The 21,964-nt window shown below is 28.9% G+C and overlaps 1 protein-coding gene across 2 annotated transcripts in view; it reads left to right on the top strand.

Moving 5' to 3' along the window:
- Positions 1 to 831: 831 nt before the first annotated feature.
- Positions 832 to 21,964, top strand: part of LOC129917769 (probable G-protein coupled receptor No18) — a 162,793-nt gene continuing 141,660 nt past the window's right edge. For both annotated transcript variants that reach the window (XR_008772857.1, XM_055997874.1), the window contains exon 1: positions 832 to 1,761. The gene's annotated coding sequence lies outside the window, so the exon portion shown is untranslated. The remainder of the gene's footprint in view (positions 1,762 to 21,964) is intronic.

The following is a 21,964-nucleotide window of genomic DNA, read 5'->3' on the forward strand; positions in this document are numbered from 1 at the left end:
CGGTGTATGCGTAATCTTTTTTTTTTAAAGAAAAATTTAAACTTTTAATTTAAAATCACTAGTCAAATAAATAAACCCACTGTTTTTATTTGCTTCCTAGTTCGGACAAGTCTGATAGTTTAACTGATGATTAAAAAATCAGGGCCTAATCAAATTTAACGTTAAGACAATAGGTATAACAGAAGTTGAAAAAGCGCTTGTTTTCATGGTGCACTTGTGCGTCCGTCTAAGGTTAAGGCTTCAATACACACATAAATTTGTCTTGAATTTGGTGTAAATGATCTTTTGGTATTTATACCATTTTATCCTTTTCAACGAATTGAAATTTTCTTGAAAATGGCTCCAATATTTTTTTTTTTTCGATTAAATTTAATAAACGTAGTGCTCTAAAGGTCATTTTCTGAAATAAAACTTAAATACTTAAGATAAACAACAACTCTTATTCTCTTCTTTATCTTGTTCGTTTACTGTCACATAGAGTATTATTTAGTACTTAAATCATTAAGTTTCGTATATTTCAACTTTTTGTCTAGGTCAAAACACCCAAAAAATCTAAGTTTCCCACACATTCCAGTAACAGCAACATGTTGCACACAAAAATTTCTTGCAACATATTTCCCATAATAATTTCCTACTCTCATATATTTTTGTTTTTCTTTTTTATCAAAAATTATCTCAAAACAACCTGAATTTTCACCGGCTTCCACCTGCGCATGCACCTTTTCTCTCTCATCCAAAATCATCATTCTACAACAACCTCTTCAAACAATCTCAAAAACGTTGCTATCAAAAAAGATTCTAAATCAGTTTATATCTGGCCTTCAGCGTTATAAGGTTGGGTATTTCTCGGGATATTATATACTTTTTAAAACCGACGGAAATTCAGTTTGTTTTTTGGCATCATGGCAGACAAGCAGGCATGTCGCGTAAAAGTGTGATATGAAATCTTCTCGTACTCATTAATACAAATCAGCAAAAAAATCCAAGTGCTTCAGACACAAATGTTGAATGTCATAGTTTTTTTTGCTAATCCATTTGTACCATTAGAAAAAATTTCAAAGTGACAAACAGAAATTTTGAATTCCAAGATTTTAATGAATAATTTCAAATTTTCAGGAATCTTATATCCTCTTTCCTGATTGTCCCTTAAAAGGATTAAAGTGTAAATGAATATCCAATTAAAAATTGAGAATCAGGATATCAAAATAAAAAATCCATAAAAAACTTGAGAATTTCCCTTAAACTCGGTTATCAAGGATATTTCCAACTACCCCCCTTTTTTCGGTCTGTGGTTAAAACCTGCATCCTTACGAAAATTACAAAAAGAAAAGGATTGCAGTGATTTGAAGTGCATCTCTCCTTTGAGGAAAAAAGTTTTTAATATTAAATTGCAAATATTCTTGGTATCACGTTTGTAGCCCAAAGGGCAAGTGTTTGTGTGTATAAATCTTGTATAACAAGTTTCTAAGTGGAAAGAATCCATATTTCACTCTGTGTAATTTATATTGTGACATAGCAATTCACAGGACACCAAACAGCATCACCAGCAACAGATAAAGATATTCAACAAAAACAACATCCCAGGACAGGACATCCCTTTTTTGTCATGTGATTCATTTTCATCTCTGATGAAAGAATTCACAAAGTGTGTACAAAACTACACACACTTTCCGACACACGCACACACCCATTCCACTATTATTCTAAAAAAATTACAAACAACGTAGAAAAATATGATGGAAAAGTATCTTTTTCCTTTTGGTAAGTTAAAACAAACAAAATACATACGTGCATTTGCATTTATTTTTTTTGTGACATTGTCCTTTTTTTGAACCGGAAACGTGCACAAAAAAAGTGTATAAAACAAAAAAGTTGTGTGTGTTTAAAGTGGACCCTGAACGAGTTTTAAAAACTATTGCTTTTATACCGTTAAAACACAATATAGCAGTTTTTTTTTATGTGTCGTGTATCCTTTTACAAAGGACGAGGATATAGGTTGAGCTGGAATTTAAAACATTCACTTTGTGTGTTGTTTGGCTAACGGTAACGGATATATGCAGCCAGTGCTTTTGTTTTTCTTTTCATAACACATTCACTCACTTGCACTCTCGCCTCCTTATCCTTGTTCTTGTGTGTGATATATTCTGTCATGTAAGAGATTTAACAGAGTGGTTTTTATTGCATTAAACAGTTATGCAAAATAGGATTTTAGTCAATATTTTTTTCGTCTTCTTTTGATATATTTTTACCTATCCTTTTTTTTTTTTTTCTTCTATTTTTCCTCGTCCATACACACGTTCTAATAGAAATAAATTTTACGATTCGATTGAAAACTTAATGGAAAAATGTGTGATATATGTGAGAGTTATTTTTTGTTGTTATGTTATATCCTTTTTTGCGATATAGCCTCGCCTCGTCGTCGTGTGTTATCCTGATCTATATCCTGGTGATATGGTTTTGGTTTAGTTTTTGTGTTATAAGGTTTATGTGTGTTAACACACGGCTCAGAGAGTTTCTTGATTGAATTTCAAGAATCGTATTTTTATATAGTAGGTACCTACATAGAAGAGAAAAAAAGGACGAGTGTGGAGCAAAGTTAAGCACACACATCATCCTTATCGTCATCATTTAGTGCTTGTGTGTGAGGGAGGTTGTAGATATATATTATATTCAACATCATAGCATATTGATGGATTAGTGGAGGAAAAAAAAATAATAAAGAATAAAATGGGCTTTGGCAGTAATCCAAAATATCCGGAAGAGTTTTTCCTTGTGTTTTTTTTCTGTTTTATTGTTTTTGTTTCGGAAGTGGTCAAGATTTTCTTATAATAATATTCTAAGCACGTCCTTGAAGGGATTTTTTTTTATATGGGTGGGTGTATCTGTATTATGTTTTGTTGTTTTTTTTTTTTTTTTTTTGATTAGATGTTAAAAGTTTGAATTTTTGTTTAAAATTCTTTTGTCAGAAAAAAAGGGACTAAACTGTGATTATTTTTTTATTGTTTTAGTCCGGACTCAATTAAATATAATTTTTAGAAAATGTTTTTAAAATATTTTGATGAGGGTGTTTTTTTTTATTTGACATAGAATGTCATAAGTTTTCCAACTTCATGCATATTAATCCTGAGAAATTAAAAGATAGAATTAATTTACTGAAAAAAAAAAAAAAAATGAAATGGGTGGTCAACTTCAAAATGTTGAGAAAAAAGTTGTTAAATCATTTTATTATTCAAAAATTAAGTATTTTCTTGTGTTGTGTAAGCCTCAAAATCTTTGGAAAATATTATAGGTATATAAATTAAATTTAAAAATGACCTCAGTGTAGTTGCTGTCCAAAATAAAATTCTTTTATTTTAATTTGCCTTCCCTTTTTAATGAGTATATTAAAAATTAAATTTTGGTGGAAATGAGTTTTTTAAGAAATTTTGAAATTGAAATTTTTTTTAAACTTCATCGAAAATAAATTCATATTACCTATGTAATTTGTTCAACTAAGATTGCATTGTAATAATTTGATCCTCAGTTAGTATTAAATTTAATTTTCATTTCTGGAGACGAGGATGGTGAATTAAATCTATTAATTTTGATTTTGCGAAAGTTGTTTATGGTTATGGACTTTCGAAGGTTTCGGAATCGAGTATCGAATTCGTTGTGGTTTTAGCCCTTGCATAGTTATCACGGCCTTTAAGTTAATAAAATTTCTTATAATTATTCCACGGTAACTGGTTTCCATAATATTGCTTCTCGTCCTATAAGACAGTTAATTTTTTTTATTTCTTGCTTTCTTCCAAACGACTTTCAAAAAAAAAAAAAATTATAGGGAAGAGTTGCCTATTTGCGGCCGTCTCCAGTTACCGGCCACTTTTCGCAAAATAGTTATAACTAGTGATTTCAAAAGGGTTTATTTCAAATTTTCACTCGTATGCTGTCTTAACATATAAGAGAACAGCATAAGAGCAACATTTTGGAATAAACCCTACGAAATCCCTACTTATAACGATTTTCCGAAAGGTGGCCGGAAACTGGAGAGGGCCGGAATTAGGCAACTCTACCCTACGAAAACAAAATTTCAATACTTTTTTAATTTTTAAACATATTCAGTAGCATAAGTCACAAAATTAATTTAATATGCATTCTCGAGTTGGGCGCCATTTTCAATATTTTTCGTTTTCATAGCAGGTATGAGTTTTTTTTTCCACAATCATTTCAATGTTAGTGTTTTGTTTTCAAACGAATTTCAGAAGAATTAGAGATCAAACTTAATAAAAATAAATTGCACGACTGGGGTCGCACGTACTTGCTCTTATGCTTAAAGTAACTATAATGTTAAAGCTTTTTATTCAAGAAATTTAAAATTTGATATTTTGAAGAAATTTCATAAGTAGTATAAAAAAATTAAATCTGTTTTTATAATTAATTAAACTCCATTTTAAATTATCTGAAAAAAAAAAACAAATATGCCATTTTATTTCTTGTATAAAAAGGTATTTTTAGAAAAAAAATTTCGAAAATTGTAGGAGCCGTTTTTTAAAAAAATAATTTTTTATGTATAAAAATTTTTTAACATTTTTCAAAAAAAAAGTTGGTATGCCATTTTTAAGAAATAATTAATTTACACTTAAAAACTAAATTTCAAAATTTTTCATTGATCCGTTTTCAAAAAATTGATTTTTCAAAAAAAAATTTTGAAATATTTTTTAAAAATCCAAAAATGGGTTTTTTAAAAATTTTCTAAATTCTTAATATTATCTTTACTTACACACGTTTGTATAAAAATTTTTATTTAAATCGGGTTAATGTTGTACGAGAAATTCAGAAACGAAAAAAACCGTTCTATGACAGGTACCATTAATAACTGTACAAAAAATATTATTTTTATTTTAAAAGTTGGTTCTTATAATTTAAATCAAAATCGTTAGAGCCGTTTTTGAAAAAAATTAACTTTTCTATTTCCGTTATATGGCAAGTACCGTTAGTTTTGGTCATAAAAAAAAATTTCAATTTCCCCTCTAGGGAATCACCAAAAACTGCTAACTACCAAGTTTAAAGAAAATCACTTCACTCGTTTAGGCTGCAGCTACAGATAGAGACAGACAGACAGACAGACAGACAGACAGACAGACAGACAGACAGACAGACAGACAGACAGACAGACAGACAGACAGACAGACAGACAGACAGACAGACAGACAGACAGACAGACAGACAGACAGACAGACAGACAGACAGACAGACAGACAGACAGACAGACAGACAGACAGACAGACAGACAGACAGACAGACAGACAGACAGACAGACAGACAGACAGACAGACAGACAGACAGACAGACAGACAGACAGACAGACAGACAGACAGACAGACAGACAGACAGACAGACAGACAGACAGACAGACAGACAGACAGACAGACAGACAGACAGACAGACAGACAGACAGACAGACAGACAGACAGACAGACAGACAGACAGACAGACAGACAGACAGACAGACAGACAGACAGACAGACAGACAGACAGACAGACAGACAGACAGACAGACAGACAGACAGACAGACAGACAGACAGACAGACAGACAGACAGACAGACAGACAGACAGACAGACAGACAGACAGACAGACAGACAGACAGACAGACAGACAGACAGACAGACAGACAGACAGACAGACAGACAGACAGACAGACAGACAGACAGACAGACAGACAGACAGACAGAATTGCCGGACCCACTTTTTTGGCATTCTCCATCATCGTAATGTCATGTAAAATTGTTATCTCGAGTTCGATTTTTTTTACGAATCCTAAACTTGCCCTATAGTACCTATATCGCAAGTAAAAATTATGTTTATTTTTAAGTCTTCATTTAAAATTGGTGACTTCACTTACCATGCTTTTTTATTTCAAAAATGGCTCTATAGATTTTCATTAAAATTTTTGTGTGCAATGAAGCACATAGGTGGTACTTTTGTGATAATCAAAATATTTTGTTTGAATTAAAATTTCACATAATTTTCAAAAAACACATTTTTGGATTAAATTTTTTTGTTTTGTTTTGTTTTTTTTTTTTTTTTTTGAAAAATCGATATTGAGATTATCATATTTGATTTTAATTTCAAGCTATTTTATTATTAAACTTTGCAATCATTTATCAGCATCTAAATAGTAACTAGTCTTTAACTAAATAAAATCAGATCTTAAAACTGTTGGATTTTTTTAATCCCCCAAATAATATGATAGGAAATTATCAAACATTAGAAGAGATACCCAAATAACTTTGTTTTATAGATAAAAATAAATTCCAGCGTTCTAGCAAAGAATTTGCTTCCATTTACTTATGCGGTGTTCCCATATCGCATTGATACTAAATATGATTTAAATATTGACATCTACTTGCTAGAAGACTTCTTTCACTTTATATCCCAATTTAAGGTATAAAAAGAAAATTCACAAAGATTTAGTCTATAATACATAATACAAACTGGCATCAAACTGAGTCACTATGGCGTATGAGTGATATTTTTTGTATAGAAAATTTTTAACATTCAGCAAGAACTTTTTCTACCGGTCGGCTACTATAGTCAAACTAACAAGCAATATGATACATTTACTACTTTTGTATGGTAAAATTATTCCTTCAATATTTCAAAAATATTCCACGTGAGTCTGAGTAGCCATAACGTGATGATGTGTGTTTTCAAAAAAATGAGTTTTTTGTTTTGAGCAATTGTTATGGAAATGGATTCCAATTATTTTTAATATTTTGTTAGTTTATTGCTTTCATTTGTGTGCCGTCCCACAGCCTTGATGAGTAGTTTTTGTTTGAAATTAGTTACAAACTATTTATAAGTAAGCATCCCATAATAAATAATTTCACTTTTACAACTGTTGAAAATAAAAATATTTATAAACGAATTTAACCACACCAAAGTCGCGTACTATTTTACGAAATCAAAAAAAAAAACAACAACAATTTTATCAACAAAAAATTCATGTTGTTGCCTTCTGTTGATTTTTAATTCATTCAAAGAAATATAAACGTAAACTTTAATGGAAACAAATGGAAAACAAAGATTAAAATTTTGTTTACTGTTTGTCTATAAAAATCGATTAAATTCAATATATTTTCTTTGCCGGGAGCGTAAAATCATATAGTTTAATTATGTGATATCATTCATGATGCGTATTTTTTTAATATGCTCTAACCATTATATTATTTTTACTAAGAAGTCATTTTGTTTTTTCTTGTTTTGTTTTTAATAATTTATTTTGGAAAACAGATAATATTTTATTAAAATTACGTGGAATTTTTTATTCCCACACAAAGGTAAACAGTCAAATAAAAATTCCAAGTAGTTTTGCTGTAACTTTAATAACAGTCTATTTCCATAAAAAATTAAAATTAAGTGGAAAAAAAAAACTACTACGCATAATTTCTAAGAAAAAAAATGCGCTCGCTACAAAATACATTAATTTTTATTTCTAAGGTGTAAAATGTAATTCCAAGATTAATTTATTTAAAAATAATACCTGGCACATTGCCACATCAACTAAGAGTAATAATGCGCATCTAGTCTTCTTTAATGACATTTATTTCTGTAAACATACACTCTTCATGCAGTCAAAAATGAAAAAAAAACTGATTAAGTGACACTTTCGGAGATTAGTGTGTTTTGCTTCCAAGAATCAAAATTTTAAATGACATTTTCATTTTTTTGTATAAATAAATGTCTCATGCGACAAATTAAAACAAAAATTCTAATTATGTATAGTTTGTTTTCTTACGTGTTTGTCAAAAACTCAAATAATGTCAAAAAGTTACCGAATTTTGATTTAAACTCTTTAAGGCTAGATTTTATATAAAACTATGTTTTTCTGTCGTTTGACAAAAATTGAATAATTAGAGCCTCAATAATCTCTAAAATATTGCTGACAATACATTTTATTTTCGCATCATTTAAGTTCTTTTAATCAAACACTTCATCACATTTTACTACCCATTAATATTGCCATCAAAATCACCATTAATATAAAAAACTTTTTAAAATTTAGGTACTTTTCGACAAGTAATGTTATACTCTTAAATCTAGTCAAGTATAGATTTTCAGAGTTTAAAAAGCCATTTTGTTGTTCCTGCCAACACGCAACAAAAAGTCCCATTCAAAAAGTTTATTATGTCCAGTCATTGTGAAAACATTAATTTTACTTCCTCGTGGCTTCTAATATAATAGGTATATATATAATATAAAACTGAACCTCTTGAAAAAGTTGTTCAACTACACAGTGTAAGCAAGTAGTGAACATTGAAAAGTTTTATTTTTACTTATAACCAGAAAAAAAAGTATACAAAAAACTTGTATCAATATTTTAAAGAGTTGCAAAAGTATTTTTTTTTTTTTTATTTTTGGAAAATAAAACCAAAAAAAAAAATCCTTGAAAATTGATTGCTTAAACTGAAAAAGTGAAAAAGTACACGAGAATAAAGTTTACAACAAGAAAAATAAAATAGAAACATGTTGGTTTTGTATCAATATTTAAAGAAGCCCTTTACAAAACTATCAAAGTTTGTTGATGCTTACATTCGCCAAAAAGTTAGTTATAAAGTTACTCATTGTTTTGAAAGTAATTTTGTAAGCTTGAGTAATTTTAATTTAGGTGAAAAATGAAAGAGTAATTTTTACATGCTTGCATGTAAAATAAATTTGTATGTCGTCATCCATCAACATCAGTAACTTTTGTCAACTTGTCTTTTGGGGAAAAATTATTTTGTAGAGATATTAACTTTACCTGTACTTACTTAATACAAAGTAAAAACTTTTTATTAACGGCGGAGAAAATCATAAAAAATTCACAAATCTATCAGTGAAAAGTTATTTCAATAATAAATCATGTTGAAACAACAATGCGATTTACTTTATGCAATGGATCCAAAACAACAAATTTTTGTTCATAAATTCCCTAAGGCTAGTAATCAATATATACACGAGTTCAAACACACACACAAAAATACACTCTCCTGCAAATGCAACTTCCATATAAATAAAGTGGGTAGAGAGTGGCACCACTTGGGGAATGTTTTTGAGTTGTTTACAAAAATCTTATTTGGAACGTTGGCTGTCGAAACTCGTCTTTTTGTGTGTCAATCGTTGGAGCGCAATACAAATTGAATATTCTTTTTTCCATTTTTTTTTTCTCATTTTATTTTGAAACTTGCAACAACAACATACAAATGCTTGAGGGAATGGTTGAGTGTTTTTTACGTTATTTTTTCTTCAAAAGCCAAAGGATCGAATTTGTGATAAGACCTTAGAAAATCTTATTTCGTTGTTAGTCATAGTTTCGGAAGTAATGTTGCAATGTTTAAAATCATACTTATTATAATTTTTATGATCCGAGAGGCTTAAAAAATGAGATGCAAATAAAAAAAAAAAAAATATAGTCCCCAATTTTTTTTCTTGATCCCAATTCGTGTGTTCAAACAACTTTTTTGGAGTTCTATGGGGTATTATTTCTTGAACAGTTAATTTTTATTTCCACGTTTGGTTAAAATGATTTGTAATTTTATATTTTTTGGTAAAATGTCAATAAAAATGTTTGCCTATTAAGCTGCCTAATAGACTCAAATCCTACACTTTAGAAGAAAGATAGTAAATGTTAATATAAGCTAATTGAAATACTGCATTTACAAATAGTTTTAGTTTTACATTCTAGATTATATTTTTTATTTAGGTAGAAAAGCGATTCTTTTTTCAACGAAGTACATTGATTTATTTAAATATGGCATTGCATGTCCTTTTCCATAGAAATTGACAGTTTAGCAGCAAGCGTTAGCTCCGTACTTATTTTTGTTATTGAAATCTATAATGGAGTTTTATGCTACCCTACAAAATAATGCATATAAGAGAAATGTATTGCAAGGATTTAAATAATAATTTTTTTAAAGAAATCTACCTAACATACGCTTATAAGCATTTTAAACTTTAAACAGTATTTTGGGAACCAAATTTTTCGAAAAAAAAAATCTTTTTGAAAATCGGTATTGGAAAATATGTAGATAGCATTACATACATTATTTATATAATTCGTGTTTTAAAGGAAAATACAGTTTCTTAAATAAATTTGAGGTTAGAAAAAAAAAAATATGCAGCTTGATATATATTAGTTATTAAGTTGTATTTTTAATAAAAAAAACAATATTTTAAAATCATTACAAACGGCATGTAGCAATAATTGTTACAGTAAATCTAAAAATGTATTATAGAAGAAATGTCTTGTTTTCGAAAAATTAATTTCACGTTTTTGATTTATAAATAAATTTTACGGAAACTTTTACAACACCAGAAGTTTGCGTTCGAATCTTCGAATACTAGCCTCTTCTTCTACTTAGGCTTTCAGTTTTTATTCGTAGCCTTTTCCATTCTTGCAAATTAATAAGACTCACACAAAAACATTGGAGAGTTATAACTTATAAGCCACTAGGCCTTGCCCTTTCATGTGGTGTCGAGCTACAAATCATTATTATTTATTATATTTTTCTATTATAGCTAGAAAGCGTAAAAAAGAAAATATAAAGCTTTCTTAGTAATGGTATAACAGTTTGGAGTCTTTTTGAGAGTTTTTTTCTTTGTTAAATTTAGTTTGTTAGGAAATAGTAAAATAGATTTTTTTTCAAAAACCAGTAACAGGCAAACAAATTGTGAAAATTCTTGAAATTTCCTTCCTCCCCTAGTGTCAAGTTATAAAGGCCACAAAAATTTATATCTTAAAAACTGCAGGTTTTAGAGAAAAAGAAATGTATCTTACAAACTTGTAGCTGAGCAAAACTTTAAAAAACAACTTAGGAAAAATTTTCTCAAAAAACAACAATTTTGAGATATACATAAGTTCTTGTGACTTTTGACCCCCTATAATAATGTTTGTGGATTTAGGAAACTGCAGGATTTGTCACAGATTTTAAACCAATTTATTACTTCAAAAAAGCATTAAGTTGTAAAAGCATATTACATTGTTAGTTTGAATCATTTGAAAGCTCTCAAGCGAAAACATGAATTTTTTTAGTTTAGAAGCTTATACTTATTTTGAGTTCTATTTGTTTGATATTTTAGATCAATGTGTTCCGATAAAATTGACAAAGCATCATATTTCTTATTTAAAATTTTATATTGTACGAATAAGCCCATACATTGTGCATTATAACATCCTTTTGAGAAAAAGGAAATGGAAATTTGATGATTTTATATAGGAATTAGTCCATAGTCCTTTATGCTTAGTGAAATTTTTAACTCTCTTAGACTTACTTTTAAGTTTCAACCACTTTTTGCAGTTAAACTTTAAAAATATACGTCTTATCACAAAATGAGGGACCTAGAGGGGGTGAAAGTCATGTGTCAATAACTTTTTAAGAAAAAAAATCACTGATAATATTATTGGGATAAAAACTTAAAAAATAAAATGCACGACTGGGTCGCACGAACTTGCTTTTAGAGTTAAAGTTGCTTAAATTTTTAAGACTTTTTATATAGAAATTTGAAAAAAAATAAAATTCGTTTTTTAAAAAAATAAAATAAAATCTGAAATCAAATTGCCCTCGAAAACAAGTATGCAGTTTTGATTGATACATTAAGATGCATTTTTAGGAAAAAAAATTTCAAAATCGTTAGAGCCGTTTATTAAAAAACTAATGTTTTATAAATAATTTTTTGGAAAAAAAGTTTTAAAATAAAATTGGTATACCATTTTGTAAAAATCACTAATCAACATCTAAAAACAAAATTTCAAAAAAATTCAATGTCCCGTTTTCGAAAATTTTATTTTTCAAAAAAAAATTTCAAAATTTGTTTAAAAATCCAAAAATTATTTTGTTGGAAATTTTATTTTTGGTTTATATCTAAATTATGTAAATGTTTCTTCACAAAAAGTTGCGTTGAAATCGAATAAGTGGTTTCGGAGATAATCGAATTTGAAAAAAACGGTTCTATGGCAGGTATCGTTAATAATGATTTTCAAAAAAAAAAATTTTCATTAAAAGATAGACCTTAGCTTAAAACTAACACTTGAATTTTTTAAACAAAATCGTTATAGCCGTTTTTGAGATATTTTAATTTTACTAAAATCGGTATAAGACAAGTACCGTTATTTTTGGTCCAAAAAAATTAATTCCAAAAACCCCTCTGGAGAGTCGCCAAATAACGCCACATACCAAGTTTGACATCAATTGGTCCATCCGTTTAGGCTGTAGGCTCGTTTACAGACAGACGGTCTTCCGGGACCCACTTTTTTGGCATTGTCTACCATCGTAATGTCATGGAAAAATGTTATCTCAACTTTTTTTTTACGAATGCATAACTTGATATATAGTACCTATATCGCAAGTAAAAATAAGTTAATTTTTTTGAAACTGGATGGCAAAATATCGAGAAAATTTTCTTGACATATTTTTCTATTGATTTTAACCAATTAACAAATATCTGACCACGAAAAAAAACCCACATCATAAGACTACATCCGCCTACATCTACATCATCTGTTTTAAGCTCGACTTGATGCTATTGATTTATTTCTCCAGTCCGATTTAATAACTACTTTTTCCATAGTAAAGCTTTCAAAAAAAACTTTAAACGTCTTTAGTATGAACATACAGATATCATCATTTTCATTCATTTTTCAAAATATGTACCTACAACTTAAAAAAAAAAGAAAACATCATTGAATGTATGGTTTAATAGCTCAGTATCCCTAAAAAAAAAGAATAAGAGCTATTGCATATCAATGACTTCATGCCTTTAAGTTTCTTTTTATGGCACTTTTGGTTTGACTCTCTATGATGGTGAAACACTTGACAATGTCATATCGTTCATCACCATCAATGAACTATCACAAAGCTCTCCCCATAGAAAAATCAACTCTGTCTGCCATGGCCAATCTCATATGGCTCAATTTAGATTCTTTCGTATATATACCCCAAATGCCTTGAAGCTCTCTATTACTTCACTCATACACATGTACAGCTGTGTTCAAAATAATAGTAGTGCCTGCATCAAAATAACATTTTTTATAATTACGGTGCTTCTACGGTTAAAAATTTAGTTTCTTTGATGTCAAAGTTTGTAATGGTCAATTACTAATAAACGTATCATAGTTTTAAAATGAAAAAGAAGGTTCCAAATAATTTTTCATTGACTTTTGGTTGTTCTTTCTAATTTGACCTGTTCAAAAAAATAGTAGTTAAAGTTATTTTTGAAGAATTTAAAAGCGGTTTATAACATAGAATATTTATTTTTGGTTTAAAAGTAAGTACTCATATAATATGAACAATTTTTCAACAAAAAACGATTTGTTTCGGTTTTAATCTATTTAAAGTTCGAAGAGCAAAACACTGCAGTTCGGATAACGGAAACTTTTACGAAAGCTGCTTGAAGAAGGGAAAACCTACTTGGAAATTCAAGGTTATATAAGGATGCTCCCCTACAATAATAGCCAATGCAATAAACTCAACGAAAAACCCGAAACGTGCGGTAGAAAAAGAAAAAAGACCGTCGTAGATGACAGGCGTATTGTCCAGATGAGCAAAGTTGAGCCTTCTGCATCGTCGTTTCAAATCCAGAAGGCTTTAAGCCTGGATTGCAGTGCAGTGAACATTTGGAGGCGACTGTTAGAGGTTAATTTGTACGCTTGAAGTTCACATAAAGTACCGCTGTTAACAAAGAAATATGTTAAAATACTAAAATTTTCGACCCTCCATGTTTAACTTTTTCCGTCGTATACTTTGGAACATATTCCGTATTGGGTGGACGTCGGACGTATTCTGGAGATCCAGTACCACCAAAGAGGACAAATTTGCTCGCATCAGTAAACAATATGTTACGCTATTACTTCGCTGGCCAGTTTAGGTAATCTTTTACTAACTGGATACGCTTTTTAACATGTTTCACAGAACTTTTCGTGGACTTCAAGCGTACAAATTAGTCTCTAACAGTCGCCTCCGAATGTTCACTGCACTGCAATCCAGGCTTAAAGCCTTCTGGATTTGAAACGACGATGCTGAAGGCTCAACTTTGCTCATCTGGACAGTACGCCTGTCATCTACGACGGTCTTTTTTCTTTTTCTACCGCGCGTTTGGGGTTTTTCGTTGAGTTTATTGCATTGGCTACCATTGCAGGGGAGCATCCTCATAAAACCTTGAATTTCCAAGTAGGTTTTCCCTTCTTCAAGCAGCTTTCGTAAAAGTTTCCGCTATCCGAACTGCAGTGTTTTGCTCTTCGAACTTTAAATAGATTAAAACCGAAACAAATCGTTTTTTGTTGAAAAATTGTTCATATTATATGAGTACTTACTTTTAAACCAAAAATAAATATTCTATGTTATAAACCGCTTTTAAATTCTTCAAAAATAACTTTAACTACTATTATTTTGAACAGGTCAAATTAGAAAGAACAACCAAAAGTCAATGAAAAATTATTTGGAACCTTCTTTTTCATTTTAAAACTATGATACATTTATCAGTAATTGACCGTTACAAACTTTGACATCAAAGAAACTAAATTTTTAACCGTAGAAGCATCGTAATTATAAAAAATGTTTTTTTGATGCAGCCACTACTATTATTTTGAACACAACTGTATGTATGTATGCATGCAAACAGTCATCAAAATGTAAACTTTTCAACTTTTGTGTGCAGCTCTTTTTGTTGGTCCTTGCAGCAGCAGCAGCAGAACACATTCAATATAAAACTAGAGGCAATATATAAAAGAAGTTCTTGCATATAGACGAGCTTGTTGATGACATATCCCATATGAACTTGGTATATATATACGTATGTTGAAAGGTATGCCTTTCGTTCCAAATCACATGTCAAGATTTTGTTTGTTTGTGCATTTTCTTCGTGATGCATATTTGAGATAAGGTACTAAAAGGGCAACTTAAAAGTTTCAAAAGAAAAAAGATGTCAGTTAAAGATAAATGTAAGATTGAGAACGATTTGTTTGAAAAAGGGGTGGGGGAGGGTTACTGTCCTCCACAGATTATACTTTAATTAAGAAAATATAACAAATTTAATTCCAAAACTCATGATATTTAAAGCACTTTAGTGAGATAAATGAAATTTAAAAATTTTCCATACGATATTAAACTTTACTTTTTTATAATTCACATTCACTTTTTCCAAGAAATAAAAAAAAAACTTTTCTTTTAATATTTTTCTTGTGGTATTATACTTCTCACAACTTTAAACCCTTAACCCTTAAACTTTACCATAATATGCAAGTTCATGCAACCATTCGTGGTGCATTTCACTTATTTTTGAACTTGAATACGATAATTTTCGGAAAGCCACATCCTTTTCATTGTTTTTGTTCCCACAGCTAACGAGTATTTGAATCTTTCCCGAGAGCCACACAAACTACAGTCCCCTTCCCAGAATATATATATATTTTTTTGAGTGAGAATGTGAGAGGATGTTAGAGCATACTCCACAGCTTGATTGAAGTGCGTTTAAGCAAGCAGCATTCACTGCCTCCATTCACATCAGCATAAGGCGAAATAGATGTGGTTTCACAGAAGATCGTTGAATATGCCATAATGACAGAGATTGTTCCCCCAAATGATGGTGTGGTATGTGTGTGTGATGATGAAAATGTTAATACACATATAAATAAGTCGCTTATATGCGTTGGGTTTTTCAAGAACAAAAGATTAATGCCACTAAAACAAATAGCAAAATACTTGAGTGAAATTGGTTTCAAGGTATATTCTTACATAGATGCAGGATGCCATAATGCAGGATATATTCTATCTTGAGCTTTTTCCATGGAAGAAAATTATCATTGAATGTGTCACAACAGCAGTTGCCAGGATTCATCAGCAGGATGCATATAGCAAAGTTTCTGTTTTTGTGTTGATGTTTATTGCACAATTGCTATTAATTTTGAGGTATAACGTCTTTATTAATCTGCAATTTCCAAGAGGATAACAAAAGATTACCTGGCATTTTCGGGGAATTTTGTCTCTGCCAGTTTTGATGTTAATTGGAAACAAGGATTAATTTTAATATAACGTCTCCTGTAAAAACGGAAATTTGATTTGCGGATTTCAATTTGTTTATTTGGAAAATCTCATCTGAATGAATTATTGATTTGTTACAACCCAACAAATATTTCATAGAATCCAATGATTTTTCCTCGTAAAACAAAAATATATATAAAAAAAAACACACAAAATCCCAGTTGTAATTAAAGTTCTATCAGGGTTAACCTTGAAATTGTAATAAAAATATCATCACGCATACAAATACACACAAAAATATTATTATTCACATTCGAATAGATATTTATTTTTAGGAAATGCAATTACTTTCACTTCACACAAACACAGACACATGAGAACAAAATATTTTTGTATAAATACATAAATAATTTATCAACTGTGTATAAGAACCTTTTGTCGATTTATATGTAGGTAAAGGTAGACGGTTTTGTGGGTCTTATGAAAAATTTGGAAGAATGTATGAGGGAAGAAGAAAATGAAAGTTGTCAATTAGTATCATTATTTATTCATCAAGTCTCTGACTCAAATGCCTTCATGGAAGACACAAAATAATGGAATAAGAAATTTTTGTGGAATCATGTGTGGTAAATATTATAATACTAGTACACCCACCAAATTCTTGAAAATATTAGGATTAAGTTTGACGTTCAATATTAAAATAATCTTTTTGAATAAAATAATAAATTACTTAAAGTTGAAAATCATTTAAGAAGAGATTAAAGATTCAAAGTTGGGGAAGACAGTTTTTTTTTACTAAGAAATGTTATATATAAATAAATATAATGATTGTTAGTCGTTGAATCAACCTGTACGAGAAGTCAAGACTCTTCTTTGAATTTTACTTTCAAATTCCATCCTACTTTACTCTTTTCTTGTCAGTTTACATATTTTTATTTTTTATTTTAAAATTTAAAGTTCCAAAGTCTAAAATTATACACAAGTTAGTATCCAAACACACTCGAATGTTGGTAACGAAAAAAAGAAAATTAACAAAATATTAAAAAATAAAAAAAAGAACGAAAAAATAAAAAAAATTTGACGACAAAAATAATTGTTGGAGCAGTTTTTCCAGAACCAATATTTTAAGTATTGCATAAAAATTTTAAAACCTTTAAAAATATAAAATTAACGGCTGGGTCGCTCGTTACTTGCTCTTATGGTAAAAGGTGCTTAAAATGTTAAACTTTTTAGCATCAAGAAATTAAAAGTTCAATTAAATTTTATCATTAATCTTTCAATAGAAAATGTAAAAAAGGATTAAAAAATGTTTTTAAAAAATGTTTCTAAAAAAGAATTTTTAGAATTTTTTTTTAAACCTTTTTTAAAAAATATTTTCTAAAATATAATTTTGAAAATAATTTAAAAAAAATATATAGATATAATTCTTAAAAAATTATTATTAAAAAATTAAAAATTTTCAAAAAAAAAAGATTTTAAAATAAAATATATTTTTAAAAAATTCAAAATTGAGAGTTTTGGAAATTTGCATTCATTATAATGTTACGGCTACTCAGAACCTTTTGCATACAAATTTTTGTCTAAATCAGTTATGTTATTAAGAAAAAAGCCAGAAATTAAGAAAGCGATTCTATATGACAGGTATACCACTAAAACGGACCAAAAAATATGTTTTATAGCAAAAGTAGGACCTGTTTTGTAAAAGAAATCATTAGGTAGAGCCGTTTTTTAGAAAATATTGTATGGCAAGAACCGTTAATTTTGTCCCAAAAATAAAAACACTTAAATTTTTTCCTCTAGCGAAACTCCTAAACACATAACTACCAAGTTTTAACTAAATCTATTAAATAGTTATTACAAAAACAAAAAATAAACAAAACAAAACAAATTATAAATATAATTTTCATGGATTTTTTGGCTATCGAAGACATAATCCTTTGAGGCAACTGTGCGCCAATTCTCATTCATAATGGATTTTTTTTTTTTTTTTTCGGTGTCACTTCTATATTATAACTATAGCTATACGTTCCTTTAGGAATATTTATCTAACTGCTTAGTACTTAAAGCTGATTTGAACTACTTTTTCATTACAGCAAAAGAAGTTCAAAGTAGTTTTAAGTACTTAGCAGTAGATAAATGTTCCCTTAGGAACGCAGCTTATTTTAATGCTTTTAGGAAGTTCTTAATATTTCCATGCCAGTTTAACTATCATTTTAAATCAAATTTTGAGTATGAACGAATTTCATTTTTGAAATTACCTCGTTGGGGTATGAAAATTTACTTTTTGAAAAAAAAAAAAAAATTCAAAGGCATTAACTATTAACAAGTAGCATGGTATAAGAAAAGAAGGTAGTATTATAAGCAGAAAGTCTGTATCGAGAACTGTCAGATGAAAGAAAAAAATGGCTTCCTAAGTTTTTGTATTGAAATTGTTCTTGTTTGTCTTTGAAATTGTTGTTGCTTTTGGCTTTGACAAACCAAACGTTTTTAAACTTAGAAAACTAGTTTGAAATTTTTAATCAAAATTTTTACATACCTTATGGTACAAGTAGGTACTTTAAAAGCTTAAAAAGAACATAGATAATCTTTATTTTTTCAAGCGAAGAAATCATTTTTAATTGACACTTAATTTCAGCTGATAAACGTATAAATCTGAGTTCATTTTACATTCCATCAATAAAGAGAAAAAACAAAATCACTTTACACCTCCTTTCAATTTTGCTATTTACTTAGCATTTTTCAATTACTTTCGCCATAAAAATCCTCGCTAAACAAAATCATACCACCTACAGTGCTAAAATGTACAACAGCCAACAACATTTCCTAAATAAATAAGGAAATGAAAAAAAAAGGCCCAACATTTAGTACCAAATAAAAATAAATACCTCAATCCACACCAATGCAATAAATCAGTGGAAATTACTTTTTTCGAAAACAAGAAAAAATGAGTTTCCTTATAGCTCTCTTTTTGAACAGGGTCTATCAACGGGCTGAAACGAATTATGCACACACATAGACTAAGAGTGTTAATAGCCAAGTGAACTCATTGAAAAACAAGAAAAAAACCAATAAATTTATGTAAGCCCCCAACTGTGAATATAAAAGAGAAAGAAAAAAAAACTTTTTTGATTTTTTTCTTTCTCCACTGTAATTCCAAGTCCAGACATAAAGAATAATTAAAAACCACACAAATCCCAAACAAAATAACCGTGAAATTTAGAATTTTATTTCCTTTTATGTTTTTATATTTTTCTTTATACACAAAAAATATTTACAAAGGCAAACTGGCAGCAATGCCAAATAATTTGAATACAACTGAATTAACATTTGAGTGTTTGAACTTCAGCTAGAATGAATTTTGACCGAAAGCAGAACATTTTTGAAAAGTTTTTTGAATATAATCGAAAAGTTTTTCTTTTTTTGTTTGTATTGTTTATTTATTTATTTCCCTTTTATTAGTTCAAAGTGAGAAAGGATGTGAGTCGACGACGTCAATGAACTTATTTTACTGAAAAATTTTGTTTGGGATTGGGGTATTCAAACATAAATTGATTTAAATTGCTGCTTGTAAGAAATTATGATGGTGCTCGCATTCTCTCTGGTTCTGTATGTTTGTCTTTTCGAGTGGAATAGTTTTGAAATAATTTTTCGAATCAAAAAGTTTTTGAGATTAATGGAATTAATTCTTTCAATTTGACTTTTCAGTATTTTTGTTTTGTTGGAGTAAATTAACAAAAATTTAGAGGGTAAGGTACCTACCTAAATTTTGACATTCATAAATGTTCTGACAAATATTTACTTAAAACAAATCCCAATTTATTTTGACGAATCTGAGAAACTGTTAAGAAAAGAAGTGAGTAATACACTTAAAATATAATCAAAAACATAAAATAAGTAACTAGGAACAATAGGGGTTCATGAAGCTGTGTAAACTGTGGGTAAACCTAGTAAACGTGGTAAATGTGTCAAATTTTTTTATGAGTTTGAAAGCTCGTTTACCACATTAACCATTTTAACAGGTTTACCCAGAGTTTAAACCGTTTCATGAATACCCCTAATGACACTTGAAATTTTCACTTCAAATTATAATATTCAGTGTGAACTATTACTATGAACTAATTTTAAAAATAGTGTTTTTTAAATATTTTCAAAATACACTCCTTTTCATCAGAATAGGTACACAACTTTTTAAAAATGTTCATTAATCGTTTGTCCCCCATAGTGCTGTGTGACCTAAAAAGGTCTTATTGTTTTTGATAGTTAAAGATAATAGTTGTGGTGGTTTAACGACAAGAATAAAAGTGAAAAACAGTTATTATTTGTAATTTTAGAACAGTAAATGGAATGGTAATTAGTCCCAATCATCTAAAATGGCTGAATTTTGAAAAGGCACCATCACTAAACCAAGAACAGAATTGTATACATTTAAGGTTTTTAAAATCCTTTACCACTAGAGTGGTATTTCTTGTTATTTTTGGATCAACGAAAATTATATTTTGATGTCCTAGGTGAGTTGAACTATCAGTTGTACATCCTACGAAAGGAGAAACCACTTTATAGTTGAAAAAGAAGTGTTAAGGCATGGAAAAAAGTAATCTACTATGATAATACTGATAATGTGTTCAAAACGTGAATAATGGCCACAATTATTTGTAAATTAATATTCAAGAAACTTTTCCTTATTTCTCTAGTATTTGTGAACCAGTATAGGCACTGGATTTTTCAACATGACCACGCCTTCTCCCACCAAAAATGTTATGTAAAATATTGGGAGGAAGTGCAAAATTAGGAAGTACTTCAGTATCTGCCATAGAAAACAGACCTGAACCTTGTTGAAAATGTTTGGAAATGGCTAGCCCGTACCGATAAAATTTGTGATCGTCGATTTTTAGACAAAAATATTTCCTAACCCACCATTTAACAATTTAGGGAAGAGCTTCAGATAGATTGCATAAAGAGATTTAACAATGCAATTCCTGGACGGTTTTGTTATTTTTCTATGAATAAAAAGTCCACTATACAAATAATAAAATAATTAAAATACATTTTTAAGAAGAACTTGGTTTTAAATCACTTCATGGACCACTTTTACATCATTCTTTATGTTTACCTATTCTGATGGAACAAAAAATAAACTCAGTTTTTTTTTATACAAAATGCTTTGCACAGAGAAACAAGAAAAATAACCACATGTTTTGAATTATTTTTTTTTTTTTTGCTTATTCTGCTAACATCTTAAATAATGACTTTACATCAAAAAATTATTAATTTGTTGACACTTATAACAATTTTTTTCCTGTTTAAAAAAAAAAAAAAATAAAAGACCCTTTAACCCTTGCTCAAAAAATTTTCTCGAAGTCGAAAAAAATATACCATAAAACCAAAATTTAAAATTTTTGTTTTTTTTTTTTTTGTCATAAGAAAATGTAAAAATTTGTTCTGATGAAGTTATTGGTCAATAATTTTCTTTTTTAAGGTTTTTTTTTAGAACATTTACCGCCATTGTACCTATGAATAGAATGATTAAAATTAAGTTAAAGATTTTTTTTGCATTAATAATGAACCTGAAATAAATTTTTAAATTAACAGATTCATTTACTCACCAGTTTTCCTGTTCTGAAAGATCAAACTTTTGAGAGTTTAAAAAAAAATCAAATTTTGAAAAAAAAAATCATACCGTTTTTGGATATTTATTTGAAATATTTTGAAAATTTTAAATTCTTTTTTACAAAAAATTTTATCTAAAAAGAATTCGTATCATGAAAAACCCTTGAAACCGAAATCTACTGATCGTTCACCAGTGTGAGCAAATTTCTTTTCGCTGCACTTCAAATGTAAAAAATTATTGCATGAAATCAATAAGTGAATATAATATCTTAACAAGTGCATAAAATAAGTTGAAAATTGTTATCGCAATCGTAAGTAAAGTATAAAAAAAAGCCCTTTCTTACCAATTTATTTTTATGGAC

This window comes from Episyrphus balteatus, chromosome 4 (assembly GCF_945859705.1).
Source record: "Episyrphus balteatus chromosome 4, idEpiBalt1.1, whole genome shotgun sequence".
Taxonomy (NCBI): Eukaryota; Metazoa; Arthropoda; class Insecta; order Diptera; family Syrphidae; genus Episyrphus; species Episyrphus balteatus.